This window comes from Oryctolagus cuniculus, chromosome 2, assembly GCF_964237555.1.
Source record: "Oryctolagus cuniculus chromosome 2, mOryCun1.1, whole genome shotgun sequence".
NCBI classification, from domain to species: domain Eukaryota; kingdom Metazoa; phylum Chordata; class Mammalia; order Lagomorpha; family Leporidae; genus Oryctolagus; species Oryctolagus cuniculus.
Genome location: NC_091433.1, coordinates 35969332 through 35984467, shown reverse-complemented (window position 1 = coordinate 35984467; position 15136 = coordinate 35969332). Strand labels below are relative to the sequence as shown.

Below are 15136 nucleotides of genomic sequence, written 5' to 3'. Positions count from 1 at the left end.
AAGTTTGTGGTTCCTGGCTTCAGACTAGACCAGCTCAGGGCCACTGTGGCCATTTGGGGAGCAAACCAGTGAATGCAGGGTCTTTCTCTTACTCTCTCTATAAACTCTGCCTTTTAAATAAATAAATAAACCTTATTTTTTTAAAAAAGATCTGATACACAATTGTGATTTACTTTGGCTTTTCAATTTGAACACTTTAATTGCTTACTTTATAAATTGAGCTTTTAAAAAGTAAAATCATAAAATAAGATTTATACCTTGTCTACTTTCAAAGGCTGAGTGTTGTGATTTCTCTAAGACGGAAGCTATGAGCCTCCTGGTGCCAGTTATCCTGGCCTGCCTTCTCTCTTCATCTCCGATTATCTTTTTCATCCTTTGTTACCCATGTGTGCTCTTCAAGATCCTTCAACAAGTTTTAATCAGCTTACCTGAAACCAAATTGAAAGGGGAAAGTACAGGGGGCTGGAGAAAAACAAATCAGATGCAACTCCCAGCCTTCCAGCAATTTACCTAACTGCTTAGGCAGCAGCCCTACTGCCGGGGACAGCCGGTGCTTAACCTTCAGGCTTCCACGGTGAAAGCCACTCTCCCTGCTGCCCTCCCACAACCCCTCCCCACGACCCCTGCGCACTGTCTTTCTTTCGCTCCCTGGGACTCCCTAACTTTCCCCTAAACACCAGCTCCCAACGTGGCTCCTTCTCCATCTTTAAGCTTCAACTCAAACGTTGCCTCCTCCGGTAGCCCTTCCTGGCAGCCATACAAGATCTGTGCCCCTCACCCTGGCTTTTCTGTTAGCATCCTGTGTGTTTCCTTCATGGCCCATATGACATTTTGTGCCATTTTCCTTAATTTCCCTTGTCCTTTGTCTTTGCTTTTTTTCTCATCTGTCTCTCTACTCTGACTGTGAACTCTGAAAGCAGGTCTGGACCTTGCCAGTTCAATTCACAGCTCTGAGGATAACACCTGCCAAGTAAGAGGCACTCAATAAACATTTGTTTAGTGACTGAAGGAATGACTATTCTCTCCAGAGGGGCCCAATGCACCAAGCTGTTTAGAGGAGCTCTTTCCTGCCCTGAGTTCACTTCAGCAAGAGCTCTAAGGAGGGCTATTTCTGAGGTCAGGTGCAGGAGAAGCCACCCCAAGGAAAACTTAGAAGGACAAAATGAAACAATCCCTGGATTATTTCCTTAATGAAGGAAATTGACTTGGATCATAGATCGAATCAGCCGTCCAACACAGAGCGCTCACATCTAGCCACTTTTGTTAACCACCCTCATAAAATAACTCATAAGTCATTCATGGGAAACCCTGGAGATCAACCTTAGCAAGCTAGAGCACTGCCCTTAGCCTAGAAGAAAAAAGAAAAAAATATTAAACTCTTTGAAAACAAGTCTCTGAGCAACTATAGAATACAAGGATTTTTCTCTTACTGGGCATATATTTATATTCTTTTATTTTAGTCTTGAGTTTCTCAAAAGCAAACTTTACAGCATATATCTATTGCCCCATCGCAATCCCTAGGATAGAGGTATATTTTATATATATATAATTCCAGGTCTCTCACAGGTGGTAGAGTTCTTGCTACTTAAGCCATCACCTACTACCTCATAGGGTACACATTAGCAGGAAACTGGAATCAGGAGCAGCACTGGGACTTGAACATTGGCACTCTGATATGGCATACGGGTGTCCCAAGCAGCATCTTAACCACTATGCCAAATGCCTACTCCCCCAACTTTTATTATTAGCTGACACAAACAAAGGCCAGAGGATGGTGAGAACTTTTTGTTTGCTTGTTACAGAGTAAACTTATCAGTCCATGAAGGACCCCTCCTGGATGGGCGTCAGATTGACACTGTGACTCTGGTCTCACCCCTGCAGCCATGATTCTCTCCATTGTCCTTTCTGTCTTTTGCCCCCCTCAGCCTTTCTTCAGGTAAACGTCTTGCCCTGAAGAATGATACCCACTGCCATCATGTGTTGCAGGAATAGGCTTTTAGCTCTAAAAGTTTTTCCAGATAGAGTACTTATAAAATGTATTAGGATTGGTTTTAACTGCATGGAACATAAAATCTCACAATGGCTTAAATAAGACAGAGATTTATTTCTCTCTCTTTCTCTCTCTTTTGTTTTAATAAAGAAGCTTTCGGAAGGAGGTCCAGGACTGATAAAGAGAGTGCACCTTATGAGGGACCAAGTCTCCTTCAATTTCTTTTTTTTTGCTTTTTTTTCTTTTGACAGGCAGAGAGGACAGTGAGAGAGAGAGACAGAGAGAAAGGTCTTCCTTTGCCGTTGGTTCACCTTGCAATGGCCGCCGCGGCCCACGCGCTGCGGCCAGCGCATCACGCTGATCTGATGGCAGGAGCCAGGTACTTCTCCTGGTCTCCCATGGGGTGCAGGGCCCAAGCACTTGGGCCATCCTCCACTGCACTCCCTGGCCACAGCAGAGAGCTGGCCTGGAAGAGGGGCAACCGGGACAGAATCCGGTGCCCTGACCGGGACTAGAACCCAGTGTGCTGGCGCCGCAAGGCGGAGGATTAGCCTAGTGAGCCGCAGCGCCGGCCTCCTTCAATTTCTAACTCCACTGTCCTCAGTTTGTCACTTCCATCCTCACTACAGCTTGTGCGTTGCCCTCAGAGTTCATATGTCAGTGGCTGAGTCCCTGGTACAACAATGTTGAGAGGCGGAACCTTTCCATGGTGATGAGGCCTTGAGGGTTCTGGCCTCATGAAAGGACTAACGCCATATGTCAGGTGAGGCTAGTTATTGAGGGAGTGGATTCCTGAGCAAAGGGATCTATTGCCTTCCCCTCTTCCTCTCTCTCACATGTGCTTTTTCTCCCTCTGTCTTTCACCAGGGGGCGAGACAGCAGGAAGGCTGCTGCCACGTGTGGGCCCCTTGAGCTTGGACTGTCCAGACTCCAGAACTGTAAGAAACAGATCTCTGGTCTTTACAATTACCCAGACTCAGGTATCCTGTTACAGCTGCACAAGATGGAGACAATCCTCCAGGTCACCTCATGGTCCAAGTTGGCTGCTGGGCCTTTGGTTCCTCACAGGGAATAGAAGGAAGAGGGCAAAGAAAATAAGGATCTTCCCACTAGTGGAGTCAGCCAATGAGATTCTCCAGAAGCCTCAACTACTGACTTCTGCTCACACCCCATTGGCCAATCCCATCTGCAAGGCAAAAAAGAGATGTCTTTCAGCTGGGAACATTGCTGCCTTGAATAAATCAGTGTTCTATCACTATGAGAGAGAGAAGAGAGGGAGAAGAACTGATTCTGTGTAACCAGATCAGGCATCAGAAAGTTCTGGAGGGCTTATTAGAACAGAGTGTTGGGGCTTGTGTTTAGCATAGCAGTTAAGATGCTGCTTGGAATGTCCGGATCCCATGTGGGGGTACCTGGGTTGGAGTTCCGGCTCTGCTTTCTATTCCAGCTCTCTGCTAATGCTCACTCTGAGACAGCAGGTGATGGTTCCTACCACCCAGATGGGAGATCTAAATTGAATTCTGAGCTCCTAACTTTAGCCGGGCCCAGCTGCCCTGGCTGTTGGTGGCATTTGGGGAGTGAACCAGCAGATGAAAGCTGTATGTCTGCTCACTCTCTCTCTCTCTCTCTCTGATTTCCAAGTAAATAAAAAGAAATTTTTTAATTTAAAAAAATTATAAATAAAACAGTGTTATGTCCCGAGCTTTTGACTGAGTGGTCTGAGGCGGATCCTGAGATCTGGCCTGTCCCACAAGCCCCCAGGAGATGCTGAAGCTGCTGGTTTGGGACCCATTCTTGCAGATGCGGGAGAATCACCAGCACTGTCTACTAAGCCAGCCCAGCTTGTCCTCTGCTAATAATGACTATGTATTTATTTGCAAGTCAATGTGCTATTGTACTAATAAAATCCCAGACGTTCTACTCTACCAAAGAGGTCTTTTCCATCAGATCTAAGAGGAGGAAGAAAAGCAGGGTAAGGGGAAAAGGAAGTCAAGTTTTTGTGACCATCATGGCTGGAAATCTGCTCCTTTCCATCACTGATGAGCTAGAACTTCTAACCTGGGAGTGGAAATAAGAAACAAGCTGATAGGCTCGAGAAGGATCAACTATTGATGCTCAGTGAATGAAACAAGAGCTTATAACTAGAAGTGAAAACACAGTCAAATAGGAGGTCCCAGAAGATTAGTGAACTTCCTGAAGACCACACAATTGGCCTTTCTCTGCCATTAATGGTTCTGGATAATTAGGTGGACTGATCTCTCACCCAGGAGGTGGTGTTCCAGACAGCAGAAGGCAGGAGTAGGGAGAAAAGTGCCAGGTTCTACGGGCCTGCCTGCAGCGTATTACCAGCCAGCCTGGGGTCTGGATGAGCAAGCAGCCTCTGATCAGAGACTTGCACACTGATGCTCAGACCGGGTGCTCATGAACCCTTCTTCCCCTCTCCCCCTCCTTGGTTTCTCCCAGCCTTTTTTTTTTTTTTTCCAAAATTTTGCTGAATGAGAGGAGGAAAAGAACAGTGTTTGTGTCTATGTCTCAGCCTAAAGAAACAAAGATCTACAAATCCCTGGAGACTGTGTGTGGTAGGGAGGGTGAAAGAAACAGTTAAAGAAAACCCCAAAGGAGAAGTGAAAATTCTAGCCAAGAAAGTCAAAGACCATTTATGCAGAAGTATTTGCCCCTTCTGGGGTTGTTTACCACACAAGCTCATTTTTTCTTGTCATTTGGGGAATTTTTGCATTTTGCTTTATAGAGTAATTCCCATACAACCCATTCTCCCAGTGGAGGCTGATTGGAAAATAACGCTCTGTGATTCTGAGCTAGTGTGTGTAATCACATGAGGGCACTTCCAAAAGTTCATGAAAAAAGGAAGTAAAAGGTAAGTTTATTTTGGTGCAAAAAAAAGTTGAAATCCATGCAAAGCTTTTTCATAACATGCATTTTCCATAAACTTTTTGAATATCTGTCATGTGTGCTTATGTGTGAGTGAATGCATTACTTTAAAACTGTTCATTGTCAAAGATGAGTGACATGACTTCCTGAAACTTTTTTCCCTTTTGAGGGTTTGGACACCCAGAAGACATTGAGTAGCACTTCTAAATTCCCTACGCTGGAAAGAGCTCTACATGGAAAACAGAAACTCAACTTGCTTTATGCTTATTTTTTTGACTTGCAGTGTAATTTAGACTTCGAATGTCTTCTGCCAGCCATATAATCAGGCAGGCACTTCAAAAAAGAGGAATCCCGCGGAACTCACAGCCACGGAAATATGTAATGTTAGTCATAAAGCAGCCCTTTGCTGTATGAACTCTTTTACCCAGGGGTAAAAAAGCTGAGGTTTGGAGCCAGGAAGTGACTTGGCAGGTGGTCACCAGCAGTGACTTCCCAGTGTGTGTTCTCTCTGCTGCTCTTGCATTTGTAGCCATGCCTTTTCTACCCACTATTTCACTTCTGGCATTGTATTCCCCAAGTTCTGAAACTTTTAAAATATTTTGGTATTTTGAGTTGCTGTTTTTTTTTAATTTAATTAAAACAATTTTAACTTTGTATTAAACATTGAGCCAGAGCATAGCTTAGGAGGACAACACATCCGCACCTCACTGGCCGTGGCCAGAGGATTCTTAGCCTAGCATGAGGGATGAGCTGCACTCAATGGCTGGCAGACCGGATGGAAGAGCCCGGGCTACAGAAATGCACAGATAAATAGATGGCTGGGGAGGGAGGGTGGAGGAGAATCCTTGCCAAGAGGAAGGAGGTGTTTGCAGAGGAAGTGTCTTGGGGCTGCTGTGGGAGTAATTAGAGATGCGACCATGAACTACTGCAGGGAGAAGGCCACCCACGTGAAGGGAACAGAATAAAGGCAGCTGCAGAAGGACCCACGAAAGACAGCAGAGGATTTGGCCAACTGAACAGTAAGTGCCACGTGTGGAGGGGATCAGTATGATCGAACACTCTGTCAAGGGCATGGAAAAGCAAATTTCTTAAACTAGGATTGCCATCACAAAATACCAGTCTAGGAGCTTAAACAACAAATATTTGTTTCTCACAATTCTGGGGCTGAAGTCCAAGATCAGGATGTGGCCAGCTGGTTTCTCGTGAGGCCTCTCTCCTTGGCTTGCAGGTGGCTGCCTTCCTGCTGTGTCCTCAGATGGTCTTGCCTGTGTGCACACACCGCTCAGGTCTCTTCCTCTTCAAACGAGCATGAGCACACCAGTTCTACTGGACTAGGGCCCACCCAATGACCTCATTTAACCTTGATTAATTCTTCAAAGGGCGAATTTCCAAATACAGCCACATTCTGAGGTATTGGGGGTATTACCTATGAGTTTGGAGGGAGGGAACACAATTCAGACCACGACAGATCCTTGGTCTATATGATTATAAACTGTAGATTCTTGCCCTAAGGTGGCTTTTTTAAAAGCTACAAAACATGACAAGAAAGCTTATTAACACAGATTACAAATTTATTATCCCACATATTTTTCTATGCAAAACGCAGAGTTTCAAACACTGCATAAGACCTTTTTTTAAAAGATTTATTTATTTATTTACTTGAAATGCAGAGTTAGAGAGATTCATAGGCAGAGAGAGAAAGACACACACACATACACACACACACACACAGGTCTTTCATCTGCTGGTTCACTCCCCAAATGGCCTCAAAGGCTGGAGCTGCGCCAGTCTGAAGCCAGGAGCTGGGAGCTTCTTCTGGGTCTCCCACATGGGTGCAGGGTCCAAGGTCTTGGGCCATCTTCCACTGCTTTCCCAGGCCATAGCAGAAAGCTGGACTGGAAGTGGAGCAGCTGAGACTCGAACCAGCGCCCATATGGGATGCCCGCACTGCAGGCAGCAGCTTTACTCACTATGCCACAGCGCCGCCCTCACTGCATAAGACTTTAAGAAAGCAACCCTGGGGGCAGGTGTTTAGCCCAGATGCCTAGCTGCCTAGATGTTTTACTTCCAAGTACTTGGCTTTAAGTCCCAACTCTGGCTCCTGCCTCCAACTTCCTGCCAATGCAGACCCTGAGGCACTGATAATGGCTAAACTAGTTGGGTCCCTGACACCCATCCAAGTAGTAGACCCAGACTGGGTTCCTGGCTCCTGCCTTCAGCTCTAGTCCACCCCCAACCATTGTGGGCATTTGGGTAGTGAATCAGCAGATGACCCAAGTCCTCTCTCTCCCTCAGTTTTTAAATTAATTAATTAATTAGTTAATAATACTTAAAATAAAAAGAAAGAAAACAAGTCTGCATTTCTACTCTTAAGAATTTACCCAGGGGACTGGCACAGTGGCGCAGTGGGTTAACACCCTAGACTGAAGGGCCGGCATCCCATGCGGGCGTCGGTTCGAGACCTGGCTGCTCCACTTATCACTCAGCTCTCTGCTGTGGCCTGGGAGAGCAGTGGAGGATGGCCCAAGTCCTTTGGCCCTGGCACCCACACGGGTGAAGAAGTTCCTGGCTCCTGGCTCCTGGCTTCGGATCGGTGCAGCTCCAGCCGTTGTGACCAATTGGAGAGTGAACCATCAGAAGAAGATCTCTGTCTCTCTGCTTCTCCTCTTTCTGTGTAACTCTGACTTTCAAATAAATAGATAAATCTTAAAAAAAAAAAAAAAAGAATTTGGGGCCAGCGCCATGGCTCAATTGGTTAATCCTCTGCCTTCGGCGCCAGCATCCCATATGGGCACCGGATCCTGGTTGCTCCTCTTCCGGTCCAGCTCTCTGCTGTGGCCTGGGAGGGCAGTGGAGGATGTCCCAAGTGCTTGAGCTCCTGCACCCGCATGGGAGACCAGGAGGATCCTGGCTTCGGATCGGTGCAGCGTGCCAGCTGTAGCGGCCATTTGGGGGGTGAACCAACAGAGGGAAGACCTTTCTCTCTGTTTCTCTCTCACTGTCTATAACTCTACCTGTCAAATAAAAAAAAATAATTTACCCAGGAGAAATTATGTGTACTTAAATGTTTTAGCAGTGTACATCATAACAGCTAAAATGTGCAGGACAAAAACAAACATCTAACCATAAATTGATACCCAGATAAACCAAATACAGTATATCCATACAATAGAGTATTGTTGGACCATAAAAAGGAATAAAGTGTTGACACACACTACAATATGGATGAACCTTAAACACACTGTGCTAACTTTAAGAATCCAATGGAAAAGACTACATATCATATGAAGTGCTGTATATGAGATATCCAGAAAAGTGATGGAGACAGAAAGCAGAACTGGGCTCCCTGGGGCCAGAGGCAGAGATGGCACCTGAAGGAAATGGGCATGAAAAAACTTTTTGGAAAAGAAAGAAAAGATCCAAAACCTGGATTGTGATGATGGTTGTAGAACTCTACAAATTGAAGCGTTGAATTCACCCAGTTGCATTGGGTAATTTTTATGGTATGTAAATACACTTCAATAAAGCTGGAATATATTAATGAAGAAATGCCAATAGAGGATTTGAAAATTAACAGAAAATAAAATGAACTTAAGAAATTTCTTGTAATCAGACAAAAAAGCCCACTCCTTCCATCTGTAGCCTACAGAAGGAAAATATCTACCCTCATCTCAAGCGAGTCTTGGTTCTGCACTGTGCAGGGCAGAAGGGGAGGATTTTTTAGCTCAGGGTCTGGTATACTGCTGTAGATCTACTGAGGAATTCCTGGTGAAGTCGGGCAAGTAGTCAAAGCCTACAACAGCAACTCTGGAGGCCCCCCCAGGGACCATTTTGGACAAACTTCTCATTTAATTGAAGCTAGAGTGGAAGTTCGGAAGCTTCATGTAATTTGCTTGCTCAAGACACCTTATCTGGTTAATGGCCAGGTTGCATCTATCCCAGGTGCCTTGGTTTTGAATCCAGAGTCCTACCTTTGGCCATCTCCCCACCTCTTAATCTTTCTCAGTTCCTGGGATCTCATCTGCAAAATGGGAACAGCAATATCTGATCCTGTTTCTCGGTACCACATGGAGATCAAACAAGACGAGTGAAGAAAGGCTTTCAAAGAGCAAAAAGTCCTCATTAGGGCAAAATGCTGTTATAGAAGCATTTACAGGCCAAATGTGAATGGGTCTAGTTAAAAATCCAGATCAAATTTCCACAAGAATGTACTTCAGGAAATGCATCCATCTGTCCCCATGTATACATGAATCTCTGGTAGCAGCTGCTCCCCAGTGACACAGCAGGAGGAAGGAGCCTGAGAGGCAGTTTGGGCACTATTCCCTTAATGTTCCAGAACATTCCCTCACTCCAGAACATCATTATTTCCTGCTGTCCATTCATGACACTTTAATGAATTTGAAGATAATGAAATTTAGTCTGTGTGCACTCAAGTATGATTCCTCAAATAATAAAGATGAAAATGAAGATTCAGTTTAGATATCCATAAGCTAAGACTTATTTGTTTTACCCCCTTCTTTGAAAACTTTGAAAACCCCCATTCCTGTTGGGACACAATAAAAGGCCCTCTGTCTGTAATAATAACACCTGGAAATCCCCATGACTATAAACTAAGTGGTTTTTGCCTTGGATTAATCTCTGCTAAGGGGATCTCCTGGATCCAACCCCCTTCCCTGAGCTCCTGCCACCCACACAGGAGCTGTCCCACCGGGAACCCTCAGTGCAGTAAGAGTCCAGCAAACCAGTCATTGCTGCTGGCCTTGGGGAAACACCAGGTGCAAGGCCCAGGGCAGAATGTGAACGGGGAAAACACTTATAAATCAAGCAAGTCCTAGGGAGTGAAAGTACAAGTTAGCAAAAACTAACAGCAAAGTGACCGTGAAACATTGATTCAGAAGAGCAAAACAGCAAGCTAATTACAGTGGCCTCCATAGAATAGCCAAGGTGAAGACTGAATGATAAGCTAGGAAAAAGCTCCAGAAGCATTCTCACCTCCCCCATCACATCAACTTCAACATATTAGATGTTAAAATGGCCCTTTAACCGTGACCTATGTTGCAAAATTTTTTTCAGTTTTCAGTTCCCTGATGACTTTGCCATGATTTTTTTCAATTTTTTAATTTATTTACTTGAAGGCATAATGACAGAGAGGGAGGAACACACACACACACACACACACACACACACACGGAGACAGAGAGAGAGAGAGAGAGAGATCTTCCATCTGCTGGTTCACTTCCCAAATGCCCACAGCAGCTAGGGATAGGCAAAGACCAAAGCCAGGAGCCAAGAACTCCAGCAAAGCCTCCCACAAGGTTGGCAGGGACTCAAGTACTTGGATTATCATCTGCCACTTCTCATGTGCACTAGCTGGATCAGAAGTTGAGATAGAGAGAGGGCTTGATCCCAGGCTTTCCAGTATGGGATGCAGGTTCCCAGGTGGTGGCTTAAGCTTCTGTACCACAATGCCCACCTCTGCAATGATTTTTCCCCCTCAATGCTACTATGTTCCATTTTTAGGTAGTTCAAATTATGAGTCTTGTCTTTTGTTACATCTGGATTTTGAGTTGCATTTAGAAAGCATTGCCTCACACTTACACTATAGAGAAAGACATCCATATTTTCTCTTAATCCTAGTGGGTTTAGTTTACAGTTTATTTTTATATCTTGTTATCTGGTGGTCCTCACACCATTTACTAATGCTTTTGCCCCAGTGATTGGAGACACCACCTTTATCATGTATGCAATTGCCACAACATTAGGGCCTGCTTTTGGGCTGTTTATTCTAATCAGTTTGGTCTGATTGTGCATCACGTACAGGATGACACTCTGAATGCTAGAGGCTTTCACTGGTAAGTGGCTCTTTTGCTCCAGTGTTTTTCCAACTGCTCTTGAATGTCTGATTGTGTTCCTGTATGAACTTTAGTATCAGTTTGGCACCAGAAAAAGGTTGGTTGGTAGCTTGTGGGGACTGCATTAACACAAGAAGCATTGGTATCTTTATGATACATAGGACACTAAGTCAACCTGTCGAAGAACAGGGATGTCGTTCCATTTGTTTGTCTACTTTTTATGTCCACTTCGTCTACTTTTATGTCTTTCAGGAGCGTTTTAAAGTTTTATTTTTCTCCATATAAAATCTGCACATTTGTTGTTAAATGTATACTTAGGTACTGTACCATTCTTGTTGCTATTTCCAGTTGCTTTTTGAAGTCAACCTGATCCAGACATTTGATCTCTGCCGCTAAATAAAAAGTAATCTGCAGTCTTCTTGCCCATGCCCGTTCTGTTGTCTCTTTCCTGGTTCTGTGTCCCTTAGTCAGGATCTGACTGTATTTCTATTGACCATATTGAAAAGGGGAGACAATAGCAGGTCTAGGCTTGAAAACAAGATGACATAAGACAGTGGTGAATAAGGCTTCAGGTCTTAGCAAGAAAGAATTCACACATGTCTAGGGGCAAAGATAAGAAGTTACAGAACTCACATACTGAAAAATCTGAAATCAGATTTAACTGGTCTGTTTTTCCCCATCAAGTAAACTCTATCAATCTTTGTGACATCTTAGACAATCTTCTAAATCCACTTTCCTCCACTTGGTCTGATATAATACAGTATGCTTATGAGTAATAGTATTGAGTTCATAAATCCCTACTATAAATTCTCCTTTCCGAATATCTCCCTCATACTTTCATGATCTGAACTCTACAGGAATCTCTGATAGATAGTTGTCTCCAGGGTGCTTTGCACAACCAGGTTAGAGGCAGACAGACCTATGTATCTGTGTGATTTCAGACTCGGGGTCTCTGGTTGGTTTCCTCACAAGGGTGGTACACGGTGCTACTGAGAACAAGATCACTGGTTGGACTTTACTACAAGCCAGCCAGCAGTCCTTTTACCCGATGCATCTTCTCCAACAGCACTTTAATTCTTTACACTCAAAGAGGACTGAATGAAATATCTAGACAGATTGTAGGAAGTACAAGCTAAAAAGTAAGGGGGACCTAAAACAGTTGGATACTTCAAGCCTTTGGCAAGAATGAGAAGACCGCTACGAGGGTTTGCCGTTACACCTCTTCCTCCACCACTTTTACTGTTGAACTCCTAGACTCTCCTCAGGATCAAGCTTAACTGTCACCTGGGCACCTAATTTTTCATGAGATCCCTCTAACTCTCAAAGAATTGTCCCCTTTTCCATTTTCCATCAATTTTAAGCACATTGCTATTATAATTTTAATTACATTTTATTATAATTCTATCCTTACTTGTGGGTATCTCTGCCTACCAACTAGGCTTCAGATTCCTGGAACAGCAGAACTATTTCATTCATCTCAGTATCTTCAAGATTTAGAAGTTTGAGTTAAACTGACCAGAGGAGAGAGCTGAATTTTCTTTTTTTCTATTAGTCGTGGTCTCAGGAAGAAGCAATGGAATGTATATTGATCACCTGGTTCATGTTCATCCCAAGAGACCAAAAAAAGTATTCCTTGATGAAAATATGTAACGCACTAAACAGCTGTTCTCTCTTTCAGCCTATTCATGAACCACTCTGAGTTGGTACAAATGGGGTATGGTCATTTGGAGGAGTGGTCAAGTCGCTGCCTGGGATACCTGTATCCCAGATCGAGTGCCAGGCTCAAACCCTGGCTCTACTTTTGATCCAACTTCCTGTTAAAGTGCACACTGGAAAGTAGCTAATGATCACCCAAGGACATGGGTCTCTGCCACATGAAGTTCCTGACTCCTGGTTCCTGGCTTTGTCCTGGCCCAGCCCCTGCTGTTGTGGGCATTTGAGGAGTGAGTCAACTGATGGAATATCTCTCTGTCTCTCTCTCTCTGTGCTTTTCAAATAAATATAAATAAACTTTTTTTAAAAAAAGCTTTTTAATAAGAAATAAGATGATGCAACTAAGGCATTTATTGGTGGAATTTAATAAAAATATTAATAACAACAATAATTGTATTATTACACAAACTTGAGAAAATTGAGTGGCAAGTGCTACTGAGTCAAAGGAATATGCTTACACATTGCTGTCTTATCCAAAACTACAGCATTCTCCGCCTTTTTCCTCCAGTACGTGTAAGATGGGTGCTGTGTCACTGTGCACTTGTTCCCCATGTAGGACCTCTGTCCTCAATGTGTTGTACTATGAGAATTAACGGTAAAACTAGTCTTCAAACAGTACTTTACATTTGGCATGTCTATGTGGGTGCAAACTGTTGAAATATTTACTTAATATAGAGTTGATCTTTTGTATATAAATATAATTAAAAGTGAATCTTAATGAAGAATGGGATGGGAGAGGGAGTAGGAAGTGGGATAGTTTGGGGGTGGGAGGACGGGTATGGGGGGAAGAACCGCTATAATCCCAAAGTTGTACTTATGAAATTCATATTTATTAAACTAAAGCTTTCTATAAAAAAGAAAAAAAGAAATAGTGACTGAAATCAGATTATGAAAGGAGAGAAGAGAGAAAATTATTTTAGAAGCTATTTTATTTTGACATATGCCAAGTAACTGACAGACATTATGTACTGAGGTATAGGTGTGTATCTTTCAAAATAAAGAATGTAAAGAAATAAAAATTAAATAAATAAAAATAAAACTATCAATATTAAAAATTTAATTTTTTTTTAAAAAAGATGGATGCTGTCCCATGCGGGACATTCTCCCAGGTCATTCCTGTGGACTGGCACACAGATAAGGAGTCATACACATTGCAATTTCTGATGCTTTTGCTGGAACTCCCTAGCCGCTATTCCTGTGTCTCAAGAAAGCATACTGGGGTGTCTGTGAGTAAAAATGGCATTACTATAAAATCAACTACTCTTGCTCATTTATTTGTAGTGCAAAATTCAGTTCTTTGTTACAGCATACCTTTGTTGACACATTGGTTTTTTTTGTAAATCTCAGTTTCTAAGATCCACTGTTAAAGAACTTAAGGTCTTACAATCTGATCATTGTCACACTGTGGGGTACCCCAATCTCTTCTACTCACCACAATATTTGTACAAAGAATCTGCAAAGTGTGGCATCAGAATATTGTCATGAATAGTCACAACACAGAATGAAACTGCATTTTAAAAAAAAAGGTGTCTTAAAGTTCGAGGTCTTCATAGGAAAGAGATGGCAAATTCAAAAGGAGAGATGGAAGAGAGTTTGATAAAAAGCGCTATTTAAAAGGCTTGTGCTGGTTTAAGAGGAAGCAACAAGAGATATGAAAGCATCCAGGACCCCAGCACCAACTGAGAGCCGCTGCTAACAACTTCGCTCACCTTGCAGGGGAGGGCGTGGAACCAGTCACAGTCACTGTGTCTGGAATCCAGACACAGCGATAGACACAGGCAATGAGCCAGGGGGTAAATACTTTAAGTTCTTTCCCCTTCTCCTGCCTGTGCCTCCAGGCACCAGATTCAGGGGCGCAAAATCAGAGGGCAAGGACTACAGATGCAGCCCATAATAGTCTTGGATAGGAAGTAGGGTCAGGGATGCAAAGTGTGTCTCAAAGGTCAAACAGCCGACACCCAGCAGAGATGTCAACCAGCTCTTTTAGAGGAAACGCACAAGATTTGATCAGACTTGATCAGAAGGAGAAACCTTTTTTTTTAAATCAGCAAAACTAGAAACAAGTAGACTCAGCAGTGTGCCTCTAAGCCCTGAAAATACACAGCTCCTTCTGAAACCTAAATCAAAATGGTTTCAATCCATGCTTTCCACGTGCCATTTTAACTCACTTTATTGGCAAAGCTCTGACTGCTTCACTCTCTTCATCTTCATTTTCAGATTATCAATTGAGCAGAATGTAAAGATAACGCTTAACAGAACTTAAACTAAGGGGAGGGAAAATGTGAAAACCTGAAAAAGAACAGAAATATTCTAAAAAGACTTTTTTAAATTCTTGTGCTTCCTGCAGAACACTCTGATGGTTGATGGTTGACAGACCACGACTTTCTGTGTGCTCCCAGTGATGAGGCCTCTCCTGCTCCAGCTGGAATCTCTGGGAGAAAGGAGCAGGGGTGCTAGGGACCTGAACTCCCTGCTGGGCATCAGGGCCTCCATTTTCATTCAAAGCTGGCTCAGTTGAAAGCTTTGGGAGGACACCCAATATTTACTCTTTTTAGAATTCCATTTTACTCATTGTTAAAATAATTATATATGTTAATTATACCTAATTTTCAAAATACAAAAATATACAAAGAAGAAAATAGAATAGCACACAATGAGGGCCAGGGTTGTGGTGCAACACCTTAAGCTACCA

The 15136-nt window shown here is 43.3% G+C and overlaps 1 long non-coding RNA gene across 1 annotated transcript in view; it reads right to left on the bottom strand.

Annotated features, from left to right (window-relative positions):
• LOC127486899 (uncharacterized) overlaps positions 1–12763 on the bottom strand; it is a 34113-nt gene extending 21350 nt beyond the window's left edge. Inside the window, exons 1-2 of the long non-coding RNA XR_011386220.1 lie at positions 6034–12763; positions 258–428 (exon numbers count right to left, since the gene is read on the bottom strand). This is a non-coding gene — a long non-coding RNA (uncharacterized lncRNA). The remainder of the gene's footprint in view (positions 1–257; positions 429–6033) is intronic.
• Between the last annotated feature and the right edge of the window lie 2373 nt (positions 12764–15136).